The sequence below is a fragment of the Dendrobates tinctorius genome, unplaced genomic scaffold (genome assembly GCF_039654945.1).
Source record: "Dendrobates tinctorius isolate UK_male_01 unplaced genomic scaffold, ASM3965494v1 ptg000004l, whole genome shotgun sequence".
NCBI classification, from domain to species: Eukaryota; Metazoa; Chordata; class Amphibia; order Anura; family Dendrobatidae; genus Dendrobates; species Dendrobates tinctorius.
In genome coordinates, this window is record NW_027361672.1 from 23,776,522 (window position 1) to 23,797,807 (window position 21,286).

Genomic DNA, 21,286 nt, shown 5'->3' on the forward strand with positions numbered 1-21,286 from the left:
ACATTGCTTTTCAACCATGCTTCCAAATAATTAAAAAAAAAAAATACAATAAGTAAAACTCATGAAATGGGCCTGGACGGAAATGATGGTACCCCTGAAAACAATGTGACAAAAGGGACATATTAAATCGAGGTGCGTCCACTAATTAGCATCACAGGTGTCTACAATCTTGGAATCAGTGAGTGGGCCTGTATATAGGGCTACAGATACACATCATGTCATCAAACAGCACAGTGAGTATCACACTCAACATGGACCAGAGGAAGCGATGGAATGAGTTGTCTTGGGAGATTAGAAAGAAAATTTTAGACAAACATGTTCGTTAAAACTAAGACCATCTCCCAAGCAGCTTGATGTTCCTGTGACTACAGTTGCATATATTATTCAGAAATTTAAAGCTCCATGGGACTGTAGCCAACCTCCCTGGACGTGGCTGCAGGAGGAAAATTGATGACAAATCAAAGAGACGGATAATACGAATAGTAACAAAAGAACCCAGAAAAACTTCTAAACAGATTAAGGGTGAACTTCAAGCTCAAGGAACATCAGTGTCAGATCGCACCATGCGTCGTTGTATGACCCAAAGTGGACTTCATGGGAGATGACCGAGGAGGACACCATTGTTGGAAGAAAAAAACAACATAAAGTTAGACTGAAATTTGCCAAAATACATGTTGACAAGCCACAAAGCTTTTGGGAGAATGTCTTATGGACAGATGAGACAAAAATGGAACTTGTTGGCAAGGTACAACAGCTCTATGTTCACAGATGAAAAAATGAAGCATATCAAGAAGAACTCTGTCCCTACTGTGAAACATGGAGGAGGCTCTGTTATGTTCTGGGGCTGCTTTGCTGCATCTGGCATATGGTGTCTTGAATCTGTGCAGGGTAAAATGAAATCTCAAGACTATCAAGGGATTCTATAGAGAAATGTGCTGCCCACTGTCAAAGCTTGGTCTCAGTCGCAGGTCATGGGTCTTGCAACAGGATATTGAGCCAAAACAACACCCAAGAATGGCTAAGAGGAAAACATTGGACTATTCTGAAGTGGCCTTCTATGAGCCCTGACCTAAATCCTATTGAGCATCTTTGGAAAGAGCTGAAACATGCCGTCTGGAAAAGGCAACCTTCAAACACAAGACAACTGGAGCAGTTTGCTCTCGGAGTGAGCCAAAATACCTGTCGAGAGGATCAGAAGTCTCATTGACAGTTACAGGAATCGTTTGATTGCAGTGATTGCCTCAAAAGGTTGTGCAACAAAATATTAAGTTAAGGGTACTATCATGTCTGTCCAGGCCTATTTCATGAGTCTCATTTAAAAAAAAAAAAAACTGTGGAAGCATGGTTGAAAAGCAATGTCTGACTTTCATTTGTTCATTTTCATAGATATTTTATTTATTATTACTTGTCAAATTCAAGTTATTTGTCACCACTGTGGGTTTTTCTGTCATTAAGCGAGGGATACCAACAATTTTGACCACGTGTGTATGGGCTACCTACATGCCAATTTGTGGTTGCTTAAAGGCATTTTTAGCTTGGCTGTCCACAATTCTGCGCATTGTAATGTTCTGGGTGCAAATAATATCATGTAATATGTAGCACATGTCCTGTTTACGCAGGCGATGTGCTGCTTATAATGATTATTACACTGTTTTGGTGTTTCCTGGTCTGCTTGGTTGACCCGACCAGTTAGTCAAATCGAGGAACGAGCATTCTCGAATTGGCTGTCTGTCTAAATGCAGCATGACCCTCTAAACCCTATTATGTGTAATGTGCTCACTGTTAGGCTACTTTCACACATCAGGTTTTCGGCGTCAGGCGCGATGCGGCGTCGTGCCGGAGCGCCGGATCCGGCAAATATTTCATAAAACCGGATGTGACGGATCCGTTTTTCTGCCGGATCCGTCTTGTTCTTGTCAGACAAAACCGGATCCGTCTCATCCGGTTCATCCGTTTTTCGACGGATTACGCCGGATCCGGTTTTTAAAAACACCCCTTGTTGCCTTCCGGACGGGATTGGCTACTGAAAAACTATATATAGCGTGTTCCTACAGCCCTTCTTTGACAGGTTGTAGAGGAGAAAGTGCAGGTTGGAGAGAAGAGCAAGTTACTGGCGAAGATGGATGTTGTCATTGGAAATATTTTAAAGAATTTGGCGGATTTTACAGCGGAGGCGAATCGTTTGAGGGTGATTGTTCTGGAGAAGGAGAGAGCGAGACAGCAGCGCATCAGGCATCGTAGACGACGTTTGTGGATCCACCCCATCACAGCCAAGAGAATGACGCGTGGGGTCTATTCTACACTATGCATGGACCTTCGACGAAACCCGGATAAATTTTTTTGGATATGTTCGGATGAAAATGGAGAATTTTGATTACTTGGTGGAGCGCATTGCACACCTCATAAGAAAAGCAGACACCTATTGCCGCTTCTCTGTTTCACCCGCAGAGCGTCTGATGGTGACTTTAAGGTAAGCCACATTTATTGGATATGCTCGCATCAGAGCACACTTTCACTGCAATCTTGTTGGTGGTAGTTTGTATCTCCAAGTGTTATAGCTGAGTTTTGGTATGTAATGCTGTGATTTAAAACTAATTGATTGTTTTTTAATTCCCCACAGATATCTTGCAACTGGAGAATCCCTTTCGTCACTGCATTTCCAGTACAGACTCGAGATTTCCACCATATCTGGAATAGTGAAGTACACATGCCGTGCACTGTGGGACTCCTTAGCTGAAGAGTTTTTACCAGAGCCCACAACAGAGAGGTGGATTGAAATTTCAGAAAAGTTTCAACAGATATGTCAGTTTCCCAACTGCTTGGGCGCTGTGGACGGGAAACATATCCGCATTGTAAAGCCAGCCGGATCGGGATTGGAATATTTCAATTACAAGAAATATTTTTCAATTGTCCTCATGGCCATCGCTGACGCGGAATACAAATTTATTGCTGTTGATATTGGGGCCTATGGCCGCTCCAATGACTCTCAAGTTTTCAAACTGTCTGCCATGGGGCGTAAACTGTATGGAAACACCTTCCAGTTCCCACCACCTAGACCGCTGCCGCAAACATCTGGTCCACCTATGCCATTTGTCTGTGTAGGGGATGAAGCCTTCCAGCTGTCAGAACACCTTTTGAAACCGTACGGTAGCAGAGGATTGTCAAGAACAAAACGCATTTTTAATTACCGCCTCACAAGAGCAAGAAGAATGGTTGAATGTACCTTTGGTATTCTGACAGCCAAATGGTGGGTCCTATTGACTGCGATCAACCTCAAGACAGAAACTGTGGACGAGGTGATCAAAGCTTGCGTGGTTCTCCACAATTTTGTTATCTGCAAGGAACCCATTTCCATTGAGGACACCTCTGAAGAAACCACCTTGCAAGATTACCATGACATTACCACTAGAAGTTCTGTGACGGTTTCAATAATGAGGGACAGTTTTGCACTATACTTTGTGTCACCTCAAGGCAGAGTACACTGGCAGGATGACAGAGTGTGAAAGATTTGTGCCCTTAACCAAAATTGTGTACCTTCTGTACCAACAGTATATACCTTTGCCAACCAAAGTTGGCTATCTTGTCATGGTCTTACTATTTTTAGCTTTAGGCCACAGGTGTGTACCTGGTTGTGTTTTATGCAAAGTATATCACCTTTTAACAAAAGTTGTATACATTGTTAGGAATTCACCAACAATAAACACAACTTTTTAGGTGAAATACTTTGCTTCAAACACAACCAGGAACACAACTGTGGCAAAAAGTTAAAATTTACCCATAGTTATATACCTAGTTTTGAATACCATTTTACCTTTTAAATACCCTGTATTTAACCTTTTTGGCCGCAGAAAGAAATGACAGACAACCAGTGTAAAATAATTTAACTTTTATTGAAAAATGTTTTTTTTAGTAAACTGTTTTTAAATTTTAATAAACTTTTTTAATAAAGCTTTGAAACCATAAAACTGGTCATTTTTATTAAAATACACACATATTATAAATCTGTGTAGTGTGGGGTGGAAATACTGCTGGAGGGGCTGCGGGACACTTCGACACTGGGAGTGTGGAGAGAGGACTGGGATCGTGGTGGGGAAGGAACAGTTAGAGGTGAAGGTGTGGAAAAAGCTACAGAATGGGTGGACATGTGGGAGGCAGAAGAGGTGGTGGGCAGTGGAGTGGAGGGTTGGGCAGGGACTGTAGGAGCAGATGATGTTGATGGCAAGTTGTATGGGGAAGGAGTTTGGTATGGGGCAGGTTGCTGGAAGTGGGGAGGTTGCTGGAAGTGGGGAGGTTGCTGGAAGTGGGGAGGTTGCTGGAAGTGGGGAGGTTGCTGGAAGTGGGGAGGTTGCTGGAAGTGGGGAGGTTGCTGGAAGTGGGGAGGTTGCTGGAAGTGGGGAGGTTGCTGGAAGTGGGGAGGTTGCTGGAAGTGGGGAGGTTGCTGGAAGTGGGGAGGTTGCTGGAAGTGGGGAGGTGGCTGGTATGTAATAGGAGGGGGAGGATGGAAAGTGGCTGGAGGGGGTGCAGGTGGAGGAACTACTGGGGTGGGAAGAGGAGGTTGGGAGGTAACGTGCTGGAGAGCACCGTGGCATGAATGCATTACATGCATCTGCTGGGTAGGAGATAGCGTTTCCATGCGCTCCACAACAGACCTGAAAAAGGTGTGGTTTGGCGAAGATCTTGCTTCTGAATGCATGGTTTGCAGAAGTGTCTTCACCTCCAGAATGCTGGAGTTGATCTGCTGAAAGCCTGCGGAGATTTGCTCTGACAAGACTTTTAGACAGTTCTGGAAAGATGCATTCAGATGCAAGAACTCTGGCGCATAAGTCTTTTCCTGACCCCGCTGCCGCCCAGTACCCGCAGGTGTACTAGAGGTGGCAGGGGCAGAAGGGTGGGGTAAAGGGAAAGCGATCTCCTCACCAGCAGCTTCATGTAATGTAGGCGGCCACGATGCTCCTGTGCTGGTGGATGGGACAGATGGGTCGAATGTGTGGGAAGGCTGTGAAGGTGCAGATGTACCGGGGCGGTCGAAGTGTCCCTCGGTGCCGGTCTCCTCAGGGATCGCCTCAGAAGGGTCCAACCGTGCAGGCTCCCGAGTGCTGCTCACCGTGCTGTGGAATAAAGAGAAAAAAAAAACATTTAAAAAAGTGACATGGCATGGCCCTGGCTGAAAAAAAATTGTTACATCTAAACATTTTTTTTTTTCACATGTGGTGTGTAATATTTACCTTCTGGTGACCATTGTTTCCCGGAGGAACGACAGGGCTTCTGCGTACTTGTACTTGCTCCTGCGTCCTCCAGATCCACTCGGGGCCCGCATCTCTTTATTGAACTCCTTCTTGAAACGATCCCTCACAGACCGCCACCGCTTCACAATTCTGTCCCCTGAAACGAGAAAGGAGTGGTTAGTATACAACATCAGTGTTTCCCAAACTCCAGTCCTCGTGGTCCCCAGAGGTCATGTTTTCATGATTTCCATAGTAAATAGAAATCCTGAACACATGATCCGTGGGGACCACGAGGACTGTTGTTCGGGAAACACTGGTTTACATCAAGCAACCGGTACTGTATATACTTACGCTCTTTAATCTGGGCCCGAGCATCGAGGTCCTCCCAGCGGTCCACAAGGAGCGAACAGATTTCCTCCCAGAGTCATCGGGTAACGATCAGGTCAGCGTGGCGGCGGTCAGCCATATTCCAGAGCGGCTCCCTTTCTCTGACGAGATCGATGAGGTGGTCCACATCAATCCCTCCATCCTCACCATCAGAGTCGGGAGCACGCTGTGAAGGCTGTTAAAGAAAAAGACAAAAATAACATAATTAGCCTCCACAAAAGAAATGAAATAAAAAGTGCAAAAAAACAAAGCAAAAATATTTATACTTACACGCTGGTGACCGCCGCGTTGCTGTCGCCGACGACCCTGGGAGGCACTGCGAGGACCTCTTGGCCGAGCACCAGATTGGGAAGACTAGGGAAGAAAACAAAAAATGTTATGTCTTTGGATGTAGGCATTTGTTAGCTGTGTGTGGTCTGCAGAACATTGTTTTCTATGTGTTGTGTGTAGTGTGATGTTGTGTTTCTGCGTTTGATGCCAAAAACTTACCAATTGTGAGCCCACTCCAGGTGTCTGTCCACCCCTTCCTTCTTCTCCTGGGAGCTCCTCTTCATCTTGTGATTCCTGTTTTGAAATAAAAGGCAATGAATAGACATATATTAAAGAGATGATGGATTTTGGAAATAAAAACTTACCGTCAAACGCTGACGATGCGAGGGAGGGCTCCCAGAAGAAGATGTGCTGTCCTCTTGCTGGCCAGACTCCATGCCTGTGGGTGGTGTTACAGCTGCTGCCAGTGCTGCTGCATCTCTTGGGCGGCTGTTGAATAAAGAGAAACAAAGGGCCAATGAATATCTTGATATTCCATGGCCCTAGTTTGGAGGAATGGGGGATTTGATAATTACCGTCTCTCATCTGCTGCTGGACTCCCCTCCTCAGCATGTTCCATTTGCTGCTCCATTTGGCGTGGTGGTGGTGCTGATGGTGCTGCAGTGGTCTCCTGCCTTCTCCTGCGCCTGGTTGCTGTCTTGGGTGGTATGTTGGGTGTGGCTGAGGGTCCCACTGTCTTGCTTTTATATATGTGTCTTGTGGGCAGAGCTACTGAGCATGCTCAGACCAAAAAAACCTGATCCGGCCACCGGATCCGGCTGTCGGCAGATCCGGCGCATTGCGGCGCTCATAGGCTTTCATTGTGTGAAAAAGCCGGACGCGCCGGATCCGGCGTGTCCGGCTTTTTCGCCGGAGACAAAAAACGTTACAGTAGCCGTTTTTTCCAGACGCCGGATTGACACACATTGCCGGATCCGGCGAAAACCGGACGAAACGCATGGCCATCCGGCGCGATCCGGCGCAAATGCAAGTCAATGGGGGGGAAACCGGATCCGGCATTGCATTTCGCCGGATCCGTTTTTTGTCAAAAGCGCCGGATCGCGCCTGACGGCGAAAACCTGATGTGTGAAAGAGGCCTTAGGCATCTGCTCTAAGGCTGTGTGCACATGCTGCGGATCCACAGTGGATTTGGCCGCTGCGGATCCGCAGCAGTTTCTGCTGCGTTGTAGAGTACCTTTTATACCTGATGGGAAAAAAAAGGTGTGCAGACGCTGCTGAATTTTCCGCGTGGATTTGCTGCGGTTTCCAAACCGCAAAAAGAATTGACATGTCAATTCTTTCTGCGGATTCCGCTGCGGTTTGCCCATCTCAACCTTTGTGGAGATGAAAAACCGCAGGTCTTTTGACCTGCGGATTTTACAAAATCCACGTTGCCAAATCCGCAGAGCATTCCGCAGCGTGTGCACATACCCAAACACTCATAGGCATCACATGACGGCTCCTACACGGCCGATGAGAAAGTGGTCTGCACATGATTGGAAGTATGCAAATCACATATTACACACTGTCAGGATTCAATATGTTAATATAAAAATGGTATGGACAAACCCTTTAATACAGCATGACCCAAACATTAAGTTTTGCATTTAATGTACTTTTTTTTGGCAAGTCCAGCTATTTTCTCTAAAAGCACATGGAAATGTAGATTCCTTCAGTGTTAGAGGTAGAAAATATCAGTGTTTAGTCCGACTCCTTTGATTAATACACATAATGGTAGTTGATTTGTTAAATTTTATCTTTAGGATTTTTTTTATTGAATGTTTAATTATTTTTCACGTGACAATAAGAAACGTCCTATGAGAGCATACAATATCAGAAGTCTGACATAGTGAAACAATCCAAAAACATCTTACTGTACATATCTAAAGGTACTGTCACACCTAGCGATGTACCAGCGATCCCGAACAGCGATATGACGTGGTCAGGATCGCTGGTACATCGCTAAGTGGTCGCTAGTGAGCTGCCCCACAGGCAGATCTCACCAGCGACATCGTAGGGGTCGGGGGTCGCTACTTACCTGTCAGACGAGGCGATCCTGACGTCCTCCCGCCCGCGTCCACGCGTCGCTCGTCGTCACAGCAGGAAGCTGACGACGAGGAACAGTCCAGGACGTTCTCGCGCGATCAGCGATAACCAGCGGGGGAGCGGTCGGAGGTAAGTATCAGACATAGTGATATCGCTATAACGTTACAAAAACCAGTGACGTTATAGCGATATTGCTAGCGATATCGCTTAGTGTGACGGGCCCTTAAGTTTCACCATGGTTTGGTAATATGGCACACATCAGGCATCATCAGTTAGAAAATAAAACCTGAACAATTGTAGGCACATGTTAGTGCCACAATCACACTTCCATGTGTCACAGTCCGAGCATGGACTGGCCGCCAGCCTCTAGACCGGAACTTGACCGCCTCATAGACAAATTCTGACCCGTGGATAGTCCATGCATTATGGCCTGTGCTCAAACTGTGACACACAGAGATATGAATGCTGCTGGACACTGTTCACATGGTCGTATTTTTGGCCCAAGTGCTGCCTGTGCTTTAAAAATAAAAAAAAAACTTAGGCTATGTGCCCACGCTAGCGTCTTTAAACGCTCAGGAATCGCATCCCCTTTCCCAGAAAACGCGCATCTTTTTCCGCGTGATTCTTGCGTGGTTTTTGCCAAAAAGCCACGCGTTTTTGACACGTGTTTTCTGGGAACATTGGGGGAATGCTAAAAACGCTCAGCTATGCGGAAATTAATGAGCATGCTGCGTTTTTAGCCGCTAAGCGTTTCCTGAGCGGTTAAAAACGCATGCATTGTCACAAATAGCCAAAAAAGCACGCAAATTAATTGGAAGCATCTTGTAAGTGTTTCTGCAGCTTCCGATCCGGCACAAACGCTGCGGAAACGCTTACAAAAACGCAACGTGGGCACACAGCCTAAAAAGAAACAAATTCTAACGTCACAAGGATATTGGGACCAATGTTATTCAATAGGTCTGTTCAAATGACATTCTTTTTTTCCCACACGGATCCTATGTCCACTTGATAAAATTGTAGCATGCTCTGTTCTTTTCCGTGTTTTGGATAACACTTGCCTGTTGAAGTCTATAGTGAGCAAAAAAGAAATTTGATTTCATACAGATCAACCGCACACCATCCGATTTTTACAGATACATAATGCCGTTATTTAAATAGGAAACAATTTTTGGTCTCGTATATTTCCATCAGCGCTGATGTACAAAATGGATTGCATGCAGATGAAAAAAATTTTTTTTTTTTTTTTTTTGTTACTTGTGTGTGAACTTAGCTTTAGGCGTGGAAATTTGTATTTACGTGGGGTTGGACAGTAGGATCTCACTTCTATGTGACTTAGGGTCCCGTTTCAAATAGCGATGCACCAGCGATTCCGACAACGATACGACCTGGTAAGGATCACTGGTGCGTTGTCACACAGCAGCTATTCTGAACGATTCCAGCCTGCGTCCCTGAGTTCTGCGTCACCAACGAGGTCGCTCGTCGGCGTCAAACACAGCGATGCATGCTGGCCAGCAGGATGCCAGTGATGAAAAAATGGCCCAGGACATTCGAGCACAATCAGCGGGGGGGGGGTTGCCGCTATATGTGTCATATGTAGCAAGATCGCTGTTGCGTCACAAAATCTGTGACGTTTCAGCGATCTCGCTAACTATCTCGTTATGTGAGACGGGGCATTTACTAATATTCAATATACTGTATCTTGTAGATTATCTTCCAGCTTTCTTTGAGGAGGCCCTGTAGTACAGATATGCAGCCTATGTGAATATGACCCCATTTAGAACATCTATGAACTTTTCAATGTAAGTTCAGAATATTTGATGTCAGACCCATTATTGCTAGACTGAAGGAATGTTGCTGTAGTAGTACCATTATTATTTATTTACCAGCCCTGTGTAACCAGGAGAGGTTACTGATGCTGGCGCACTAGTAGGGTGAGTAAGAGAAATCCTTTCATGCTCCTTTTCTTTTCCCAATGAATCAGTAGATGACTTTTACAGTAGCTGCACCCACAAAAAAACAACTGTACGTAGATGATGAAAGTTTAAATGTGTGTAGATATTCTGTTATTTAGTAGCTTGCATTCCCTCCTGCCCCTCGGCCTTTATGTGGAGGAGTTGACATTCCACAGACTCTCGCCAAACTCCTTATTTGCAGGCTAGGTGCTATTCTGTTTTCCAGCATTCACATGCATCTGATTACATATTGTTAATTTTATTTAAGCTGTGCAGTTGCTGTTCCTCTAAGAAAAACAGGATGGTATGCTATGGGAGTAGTTTTAGGGTATGTGCACACGCTGCGGTTTTGCTGCGGTTCTGCTGCGGTTTTGGCCCTGCAGAACTGCAGCAGTTCCGCAGACATGGTACTTTACCATGTTAGCCTATGGGTTTTCAAAACCGCAGTGCTCACGCTGCGGTTTTTTACCTGCGGAAAAGCTGCGTTTTTTTTTCCCGCAGCATGTCAATTGTTTCTGCGGATTCTGCTGCGGTTTGCCACCTATTCCATTGTCCAGGTGTCAAACCGCAGGGCAAAACCGCAGGCCAAACCGCAACAAAACCGCAGGTCACTTTACCTGCGGTTCCGCGGGAAAAAACCCGTAGGTGAATCTGCAGTGTGTGCACATGCCCTTAGGGTATGTGCACACGTAGTTTTTAGTCTCTGCGGATTTTGTAGAGAAAACCGCAGGAAATCCGCAGGACAAAGTGCTGCGGTTTTTCTGAGGTTTATCTGCGGATTATCTGCGTTTTTTCTGCGGTTTTGCCCTGCGGTTTTACACCTCATAATGGATGAGGTGTAAAACCGCAGCGTTTCTGCACCAAACAATTGACATGCTGCGGATTGTAAACCGCAGCAAAACCGCGCGGAAAAAAACGCAGCATGTGCACAGCTTTTTTTGATTTCCATAGGAAATAAAGGTACTGTACAACGCAGCAGAATCTGCTGCGTTTCTGCAGAGCCAAAAACGCTGCGGAAACGCAGCAGAAACCGCAAAGTGTGCACATACCCTTACTGAAATGAATAGATATCCTGTAAGTTCCTGATGCTGTAGGAGTTTGGTGGCAGGGAGAACATACCGTAAGTAACAATTGTATCAAACCCAGTGTTGTATATTCAGGTCTTTGATTTCCAGAACTAGGCCAGTGTTATTCAATGCTCCCGTTTTTTACTTTTTTTTTTTTTTTTTTTTGTATTAGTAGGATTGGCTTTCAAGTGACATAGAAGCTTGATGCATAGGAGATAATTTTACCATTTTCCTGCTGCTGTGTTACCCTTTTGTCCTTGGATACAGGCATATGCCTACAACAATTATTGCATTTCCTGCTATCAGTTACAGCAGCATTCCTGGTATTAAAGTCACAGCAACAGTTCCAATTTGTGATTTGCTATTACCTGGTTGTGTGTTTGTAGGTAACACCTTGGGGTTTATTTTTATTTTTTTAAATATAACGTGAAAACTTTTTATGTAAGTAAAATTTTGCAGCCTTTTGTTGGATTTGGCTGAACAGGCATCACTTTATCTTGGTTGGTAATAAATTATGGTATGGCTGGCTGTAAAGACATCCTTTTACAATTTGGTGGTTATTTTTCTTTCTTTTTGTCTTGTGGCATCCGCTGAAGTTTTTTGTATTGAGTACTTCAAAATGGTGTACATGGTCCATGAATTCGTTACAAAATCAAAAATGCTCTTTAACAGTTGTTTTTTTTTCAGCTCCAAAAGTAGCAAATCCTTTTAAAAAATTTTGAAAAATGTCCCCAATTGAGTATTCTGCCAAAAACCTCACTCAATTAGAGTTTGATGCACCAAAAGAATTCTATTTTTTTCTGTAAATGTCATATTTCTTGAATCTGTTTAAAATGGCTGGATAGGCAAAGTTGTGAAGGAAAAATAAAAAACTTGGAGAGGCAAATTAAAAAGTGGCGCAAACCATATAGAGTAAGGTTCAAATACTAAAGCTGCTAAAAAGGAGCAAATTAGTCCAGATAACTGGAGAAACAGCAATGATGAATTAGGACCTTGGACTTGGTGGCGTTTGGGTTCATAGTCAGTACGGTGCCATGCTTGTGCCTGGTGATCAGTTAAAAGGGCACAGTGTTTAACTGAGTAACTTCTGTCCCTTTGTTGTAATGATTGGTGTGGCACTCGAACGCCCTCCAAACGAAATGTACTACCTGTCAGAAGTTTTCTGAATTGATCTTTACACTTTACAGCTATTTCGTTGTCAGATATATTGACAAACTTATAATTATGCAATGACTTTGAAAACGATGCCACTTTTTATACCAGTGTCTTTGTGGAGTGAAACTGTTTTTAGGGAAAACTGTGCCTCATACTTATTTTGGAACACGAATGAGAAGATTTAATTATACTGTCTAGTTTTAGACAGTTAAAACTTGAGAAGGGTTTACACCTCCCACCTTGTTGAACTATAGGACTGCTGATCTGTTAAATATTTTTTGGGAAGTGGACAGATTGTGCAGGTAGCATTCATTTTAAACAAACAAAATAATGGTGCATTCTTACAATATTTATCTTGGAAAGCGTCATTTGCTGTTGTGTGTGTGGTTTTTTTTTTTTTTTTTTTATAAATAGTCTTGGCATGCCTGGTGCATTGAGTTACGGATGGAGGACCAATAGTATCCAGCTGTTTTGTTTCTCTGTTCAGTTGTATTTGACTTTAGAGCTTTTGACTTATCTGATGCAAAGATTTTTTTTTTTTTTGTACGTTACTTCTAGTTTCTACATTCATTCTCTGCTTTTAACAGTAAATATCACTTTTGAAGAGCACAGCTATTTAAAAAGGAAAAAAAAATACAGGTTCCAATTCATAAAGGTTGTCATTTTTGTATTCCAGTCTTGATGAAGTGTGTTCGGGAGAAATATATGCCACATTTATTAAGATGCGAGCGCCTCCTAAGGCCTGTTTCACACTTCCGTTTTTGACCAGTCAAAATCCGCCTTTTTTGCAAAAACGGATCTGCCATTTTTTTTGGCGGATTCGTTTTTTCCCTATTGATTTGTATTACCGGCGGATCTTGACGGATGGCCATCTGTTGGATCCGTTTTTTTGCGGATCCGTCAATTTTTTTGCGTTCGCCGAGATGCCTGGACGGACCATGCAACGTTTTTTGTGCTGCCGGATCCGCATTTTTACAGTGACACAAAAAAACTGAAGTGTGAAACAGGCCTAATGGATTCGGCACATCTTTTAGTTGTACGCAACAGCTTGAATTTGACTTCAGTCAGGGATTGGAGTTGTCGTAGATTATGGCACTTCAGTGGCGGAAAACACGAATTTACCGTATGTGTTCGACCACAGCCCCTCCAAGTGAAGGTACGCCTACTGTAAAAAAAAAAAAAAAAAAAAATTGTGACCGCCGTAAAATACCAAAAGTTTCAAAATTTTAAACATGTATGGTATAATTTTGATGAAAGCTGTTTGATGAAATGTGGCCACATAGTTGTCATTTCACACAAAACATAAAAAAAATTCCTGTGTATTTATATACTGTGCACATAGAATTCCTGATTCAGTAATCACATTGCCTCTAATTAATATGGCTTGCAAAATACTTTTGTGTTTTACTTGAAGATAATTTTACTAATTGAAATAACTCCTGTTGAGCAAGGTTATTAACAACAAATGGGGGTGGAGGGGGGTAGTTGAGGGACCACCACCCACCCCACGAGTATCAGTGCTTCTGCAATGCCTTATTCTGAAATGTTAAATGTGCCCATTAGTTGATTACATTATATGCTATTGCTTATCCCGGTGTCCAGCTGGAGCCTTTTAGCCATGTTTATACAATGATAATATATGTAGTATTGCTGCAGCACAGAAAAGCCATGTAAGCAAGTGTCAGATCTGCTGTAGGAGCAGAGTAAATAAAGTCCAGTCTTGTAACAAAGAGGTGTTTCTCAGTGCCCTAATTTAACAAAAGCCCTGCTGATTGACACAAGCTGACAACTCTGTGTTAGCATTGCATTTATCCGGTAGATTAGGAAAGTGATGTTTTAGTCTTTGGTAATACTTCTCTGGAGCAGCAGTTGCATCATTTCCATGCAGCGGTGTTACTATGTACAAGTGTTTAGGTTATGGTGTCTTTGTGGTCATGCAATCCTGTGGAGTATTTAGAATATGAAACCCTAATTGCATTGTGTTTTTATAAGGCCTCATTGGCTTCTGAGATCCTGGAATGTTTTCATGTCGTCTGTGACTGAGCCGGAAAGACAAACCATTGTTTAATTGTAATTTCTATTATGGCACTCAGGCATGGTTTTGTTGATAAATATAAATTCTTGGTAAATAAGCTGGAAATATGATTTTATTTCCTAGGCAGGTAAAGTCATAGCTGCATTGTAATTATTCAATAGCGTTTCAGTCCTTCAGCCAAGCAATAAGGGTGTGTGCACACGCTGCGGATTTTGCTGTGGATCTGCAGCGTTTCTGGCTCTGCGGGTCCGCAGCAGAATCTGCTGCGTTGTACAGTACCATTTTACTCTATGTAAAATGGAAACCGCTGTGCACATGCTGTGGAATTTTCCGTGCGGTTTTGCTGCGGTTTCAAATCTGCAGAAAGAAATGACATGTCACTTCTTTTCTGCGGATTCCGCTGCGGTTTACCATCTCCTCCATTGTAGAGGTGATAAACCGCAGCCTAATCCGCAGGTAAACTGCAGGTCTTTTGACCTGAAATTTACCTGCGGATTTTGCAAAATCCGCGGGGAGAAATCTGCAGCACCTAAAAACTGCTTGTGCACGTTACCCTTAAGGGAGAGGCAAAGAGAAGCTGATTAATAAAATGGCAATATATCTTAAATAAGACCAGCGCAATTCTAGGTAAAGTCATTCTGATTTTTAGCTTTAAGGCTATGCGCACAAGATGCGGATTTGTTACGTTTCCGCAGCGGTTCGTTTCTGTGCGGAAATGCACCAAAAATGCAAAGGATTACAAAAGCAAGGTTACTCAATGAGAATCAAGAATTGTTGGGCACGTGATGCGGAAAATTCTGTCCTTATTCGCAGCATGTGAATTATTTTTGCGAATCTGCAGTGTTTTTCACCTATTGACTTCCACTGAGTCACTCAAATCTTCAGCAAAAACGCAGATGTAAAAAGGTTTGCAGATTTGGTGCCAGACATGCAGCAGATTTGTTAAAGGGAATCTGTCACCCTTTTTTTCGGCTTGCAGCTGCCGGCATAGACATTGGGGGCTTATCTACAGCATTCTGTAATGCTGTAGATAAGCCTCTGATGTAACCTGAAGGATAAGAAAAACACGTTAGATTATACCCACCGGGGTGGGCGTTGCGGTCTGGTCCGACGCCTCCCTTCTACATGCGATGACGTCCTCTTCTCCCGTCCTGTAATGGCTGCGGAGCAGGCGCACTGCTCTGCCCTGTTGAGGGCAGAGCAGAGTCCTGCAGTGCGCAGGCGTTGGGAGAGGTCCAGCGCCTGCGCACTGCAGAATTGCTATTAGGCTGGTTTCACATTTGCGTTTTTTAGCGCTGGAAAAAAACGCTAACCTGCGCATGCGTTTTTTCCCCTATATTTAACATGGGTGCGCATACCTGCGCGCTTGTAAGCGCATGTATGCGATTTTCATGCGCTGCGTTTTTTTGGGGTGTGCGTTGTGATTTTCCAGACGCAGCATGTTGCATTTTTTGGTCCTGCAAAAAAGCGCATGCGCACATATGCGCACGTTTTGCGCTAAAAATGGCCATTATAGCCTATGGATGCGCATATGTGCGCACTGGCATGCTCATGTATGCGTTTTTTTGCATATGCGATTTTTTTTTTTTTTTAACCATGGAATTTAGGGGTTTGGGTTAGAGTTAGGGTTAGTTAAGGAGGTTTAGGGTTAGGGTCAGGGTCAGGGTTAGGGTTGGGGTTTGGGTCAGGGTTAGGGTTAAGTATGGTTTGGTTAAGGGTTAGGGTCAGAGTTAGGGTCAGGATTAGGGTTAAGTATGGTTTGGTTAGGGTCAGGGTTAGGGTTAGGGTTAGGGTCAGGGTTAGGGTTAAGTATGGTTTGGTTAAGGGTTAGGGTCAGAGTTAGGGTCAGGATTAGGGTTAAGTATGGTTTGGTTAAGGGTTAGGGTCAGGGTCAGGGTTAGGGTCAGGGTTAGGGTCAGGGTTAGGGTTAGGGTTAAGTATGGTTTTGTTAAGGGTTAGGGTCAGGGTTAGGGTTAGGGTTAGGGTTAGGGTTAGTTAGGGTTTAGGGTTTGGGTTAGGGTTAAGTATGATTTGGTTAAGGGTTAGGGTCAGGGTTAGGGTTAGGGTCAGGTTTAGGGTTAGTAAAGTCATGGTTTGGGTTAGTGTGAGGGGACATCCAATGTTGGAAAAAAACGCAAACGCGGTAAAAACGCACTAAAAACGCATACAAACGCTTAAAAACGCTGCGTTTTTTTCATGCATGCTCATAAAAATGCTTGAAAAAAACGCAGCAGTTGTATGCTTTTGTATGCGTTTTTTCAATGCGTTTTTTTGCGGGAAAAACGCGCTGCAAAAAAAAAGCAAGTGTGAAACTAGCCTTAGCTACCTTCCCCCCCCCCCCCCCCGCCCGCCCGCCGGTTATCGCTGATCGTTGTTGAAACATCTGGACATTTTTGGGGTCGCTGGGCTCCCGCTGGCCAGCATGCTTTGCTGCGGGAGACCAGTGAGCAGGAGCTGGTAACAAAGGTACACATCGGGTTTCTAAGGGGCACGCGGCACCTAGAAACCCGATGTGTACCTTAGTTATCAGCGCGCTGATGCAGGGAGCTGGTAACCAAGGTACACATCAGGTTTCTAAGTGCCGCGCGCCCCTTAGAAACTTGATGTGTACCTTGGTTACCAGCTCCCTGCATCAGCGCGTTGGTAGCCGCCGTGTATCTTCGTTAACTAAGCGGCGTGCGTCGCTTGTTACTCACGTGTCGCTGGTCCTGATCGCTGGTGAAGCTGCCTGTTTGACAGCTCACCAGCGTTCATGTAGCGACACATCAGCGAGCGATCCTGGCAAGGTGATATCGTTGTCGGGATCGCTGGTGAGTCACTATGTGTGACGGGGCCCTAATGAAGGCTTGTTCCCAATTTATCTGCTTGTGTAAATATTCAAGCAATTACCTGATGAACAAGTAAAAAGTTTGTCAGGTTATTTGCTTCATTCATGCTGGCGTTAAAATCATTATCGGCAGCACTTCATCTTCTGTAAACAAATGATGCGCTGTCTATAAATGATTGGCCTGTCCAATAAATGACTGTCGATTGGCTTGTATAAGCAGATTTGCAGTGGTTTACTGGCCTCTTTCAGCAGGTTTAAATGCATCTTACACCTTCTATCCCCTTTAAAAACACACAAAAGAACTCTCAGCTGAGAATTCATGTGTATTGAGAAGTCCAGTCTGTGGACATGTATGTTCACCTTCATGATGACGTCTCTCGACCCACAGATAAGCGGATATGGTGAGTTCAGGTCAGGAGACCCATGGCCAGTCCGGACGGGGCAGGTCAGGAGACCCATGGCCAGTCCGGACGGGGCAGGTCAGGAGACCCATGGCCAGTCCGGACGGGGCAGGTCAGGAGACCCATGGCCAGTCCGGACGGGGCAGGTCAGGAGACCCATGGCCAGTCCGGACGGGGCAGGTCAGGAGACCCATGGCCAGTCCGGACGGGGCAGGTCAGGAGACCCATGGCCAGTCCGGACGGGGCAGGTCAGGAGACCCATGGCCAGTCCGGACGGGGCAGGTCAGGAGACCCATGGCCAGTCCGGACGGGGCAGGTCAGGAGACCCATGGCCAGTCCGGACGGGGCAGGTCAGGAGACCCATGGCCAGTCATTCAGGAGTCCCTGAATATTAAGTGTGAAACAAACCTTAGGCTATGTGCACACGTAGTCTTAGGTCCTGCGGATTTTTCCGTGCTGATTTGGAAAAATCCGCAGGTAAATTCTCAGGTCAAAAGACCTGCGGATTAGCACTGCGGTTTCACACCTCTACAATGGAGAAGGTGTGAAACCGCTGCGGATTCCTCACAAAGAATTGACATGCTGCGGATTTGAACCCGCAGCAAATCTGCAGCATGTGCACAGCGTTTTTCAGATTACCATTGAAAACTGGCACTGTACAACGCACCTAAATCTGCTGCGGCCCCGCAGAGCCTGAAACGCTGCGTATCCGCAGCAGAATCCGCCAAGTGTGCACATGGCCTTAAGGCTTGTTCAGATGAGCATTTTATGCTGCATAAAAATAAAACGGCACACTGACCAATTTCAATTGTTCAAATGACTGTTTTTTTTTCCACAAGGAACGAGTGTCCCAAAAAAAATTGCAGCATGCGCTATTCTTTCTGTATATCGGATGAGACTTGCCTGTACAACCATATGCTGTGCAAATAATAAAATCTGATTTCATATTGATCATCCATATAGCATCCAATTTCTATGGATACATTACCATTATCTGAGGAAATTGTATTGATGTATAAATATGGATGTCACATGGTCATAAAATCCGGACACTTGGATGGCACATGGATGAAAATAGTTTTCTAAATGAAAATCTGTTGATCGATTTTTATTCCCCCCCCCCCCCTTCAATAAGCTCATCTCATCCCATCTTAGCGCTTGTTCACATGACCTTATTGTCAGCTGAGTGCTGTCTGTGAAAGCAAACAGACAGCACTCGGAGCAATGTTATTCAGTGGGACAGTGCAGATGAGCATCTTCTCCCCTCCACCACCCACTGACCGAATTTGCGAGTAAAAAAAAAAAAAAAAAAAAAAATCAGCATTCACTAGCAGCTTCTGTAAATTGGATGAGACTTGCACTTTCAAGGTTGCGCAAAGAAAAAATAAAATCGGATGCCATATGGAGCCACAGTATTCAATTTTTATGAACACATTGCAATTCTTGACCATGGGAAACTTTAGCTGCTGTAAAAAAAAACCAAAAAAAAAACTGACTGTATACGGGGACGGCACATTGATTACAAATGAGAAATAAATTGTCCCACTTTTTTGGATGAAACTCTGACCAACTATTTGATTATTTATACCAGGGGTCCTCAAACTACGGCCCGCGGGCCACATGCGGCCCGCGAAGGACTTTTACCCGGCCCCTGGCCAGGCTGACATTAACCGCACTGATTGCACCACCCTCACTGCCGTGGTGAACCAATCAGCGCTGCAGCCGTGATGAACCAATCAGCGCTGCAGCTCACAAACACTGCCACCCCCCTGACACGCCCACTAAAGAACTAGAGTGCAAACTCGCAGGCGGGACGAGGCGCCGAGGAAAGGCGTTGTGAAGCCCTCAAGCAGAGACCACACAGACGACGTGATTGTCATCACGCCGGCTGCGTGGCCTAATGACGTCACACCACCTGTGCCGGAAGAAGACTGAGACGAGCGAGCGCCTCTTCAGAACAGCGGGGGACATAGGTGAGTACTGTCTTTTTTTTTTTTTTTTCTTTTTAACTCCGGGTCCTATTGGGGACCTGTGCTGCAAAATGGGGATGTTTACCTGCCTACTAGGGACCTGTGCTACGTATTGGGGACCTGTGCTGCCTATTGGGGACCTGTACCTGCCTATTGGGGACCTGTGCTGCCTATTGGGGACCTGTGCTACCTGTTGGGGACCTGTGCTACCTGTTGGGGACCTGTACCTGCCTATTGGGGACCTGTACCTGCCTATTGGGGACCTGTACCTGCCTATTGGGGACCTGTACCTGCCTATTGGGGACCTGTACCTGCCTATTGGGGACCTGTCCCTGCCTATTGGGGACCTGTCCCTGCCTATTGGGGACCTGTCCCTGCCTATTGGGGACCTGTCCCTGCCTATTGGGGACCTGTCCCTGCCTATTGGGGACATTTACCTGCCTATTGGGGACCTGTGCTGCCTATTGGGGACCTGTGCTGCCTATTGGGGACCTGTACCTGCCTATTGGGGACCTTTACCTGCCTATTGGGGACCTGTGCTACCTTTTGAGGACCTGTGCTACCTGTTGGGGATATTTTCCTGCCTATTGGGGACCTGTACCTGCCTATTGGGGACCTGTGCTACCTCTTGAGGACCTGTGCTACCTGTTGGGGACATTTTCCTGCCTATTGGGGACCTGTGCTGCCTCTTGAGGACCTGTGCTACTTGTTGGGGACATTTTCCTGCCTATTGGGGACCTGTGCTGCCTATTGGGGACATTTATCTGCTTATTAGGGACCTGTTCCTGCCTATTGGGGACCTGTTCCTGCCTATTGGGCACCTGTGCTGCCTATTGGGGACCTGTGCTACCTTTTGAGGACCTGTGCTACCTGTTGGGGACATTTTCCTGCCTATTGGGGACCTGTGCTACCTCTTGAGGACCTGTGCTACCTGTTGGGGACATTTTCCTGCCTATTGGGGACATTTATCTGCTTATTAGGGACCTGTTCCTGCCTATTGGGGACCTGTGCTGCCTATTGGGGACATTTACCTGCCTATTGGGGACCTGTGCTACCTATTTGGGACCTGTGCTGCTTACTGGGGACGTTTACCTGCCTTTAGGGACCAATGCTGCCTCTTGGGGATTCTTGCACCACACTAGTCTGAGCCTGAGGTAAAAGTGGAGTTCCACCAATATGGGCACTGATCAGGCTGCATTGATGGGCAGTGCAGTCTGTATGTCTCTGTATGGGCAATTTTATTGCTGGTATATTGTTTTTGTAGCGCTGTATATATGTTGGTATTTTACCAATAGCAATTTTGAATCCCTAGGAAACAATGATATCAAGAAAGAGAAAAAATTGACTCGAAGTGTAGGATATTTGAAGAACCCAAAAGAATCGGTAAGTTTGATTATTTAACTTTACTTCTTCATTTTTAATATTGTATTTGTTCCTATTTTGTTTTAGGATTTCTAAATAAGATATGTGCAGTGTGCATATGAATTTGGTGCTAATTTTTTTTAAACTATATTCCGGCCCACCAATGGTCCGAGAGACCGTGATCTGGCCCCCTGTTTAAAAAGTTTGAGGACCCCTGATTTATACGCTCATGTGAAGCTATGGTTCGGGCGCGTTGCCGTGTAGCGGCCATTTTACGTTGCGGCCCACTACGAGAAGCAGCTTTACTGCATATTGCCAGAATCTTGTAATTGATTAATGACAAGTGTTTATACAGCAGTTGATGCGTTTAATAGCAAGGGGCTGCAGTGCTAAACCAGGATTATTGACACAAAGCGATTTCTTAATAAGCCAATACTTTGAGATGTCATTGACCTTCTAAGGATACCTGCACAGTATTGCCAGGGCTTCTTTTATGCTCAATTTGAAGTGCCTGGAATATTTTATCCGAAGTATCTAACATGTATAATAT

General features: G+C 45.0%; 1 protein-coding gene across 7 annotated transcripts in view; it reads left to right on the forward strand.

Annotated features, from left to right (window-relative positions):
• The window catches only part of ZNF516 (zinc finger protein 516), a 154,385-nt gene that overhangs the window by 11,636 nt on the left and 121,463 nt on the right, over positions 1-21,286 (forward strand). For 2 of the 7 annotated variants that reach the window (XM_073566534.1, XM_073566523.1), the window contains exon 2: positions 20,687-20,757. The exons of the other annotated variants lie outside the window; for them this stretch is intronic. The gene's annotated coding sequence lies outside the window, so the exon portion shown is untranslated. The remainder of the gene's footprint in view (positions 1-20,686; positions 20,758-21,286) is intronic. 7 annotated transcript variants of the gene reach the window in all.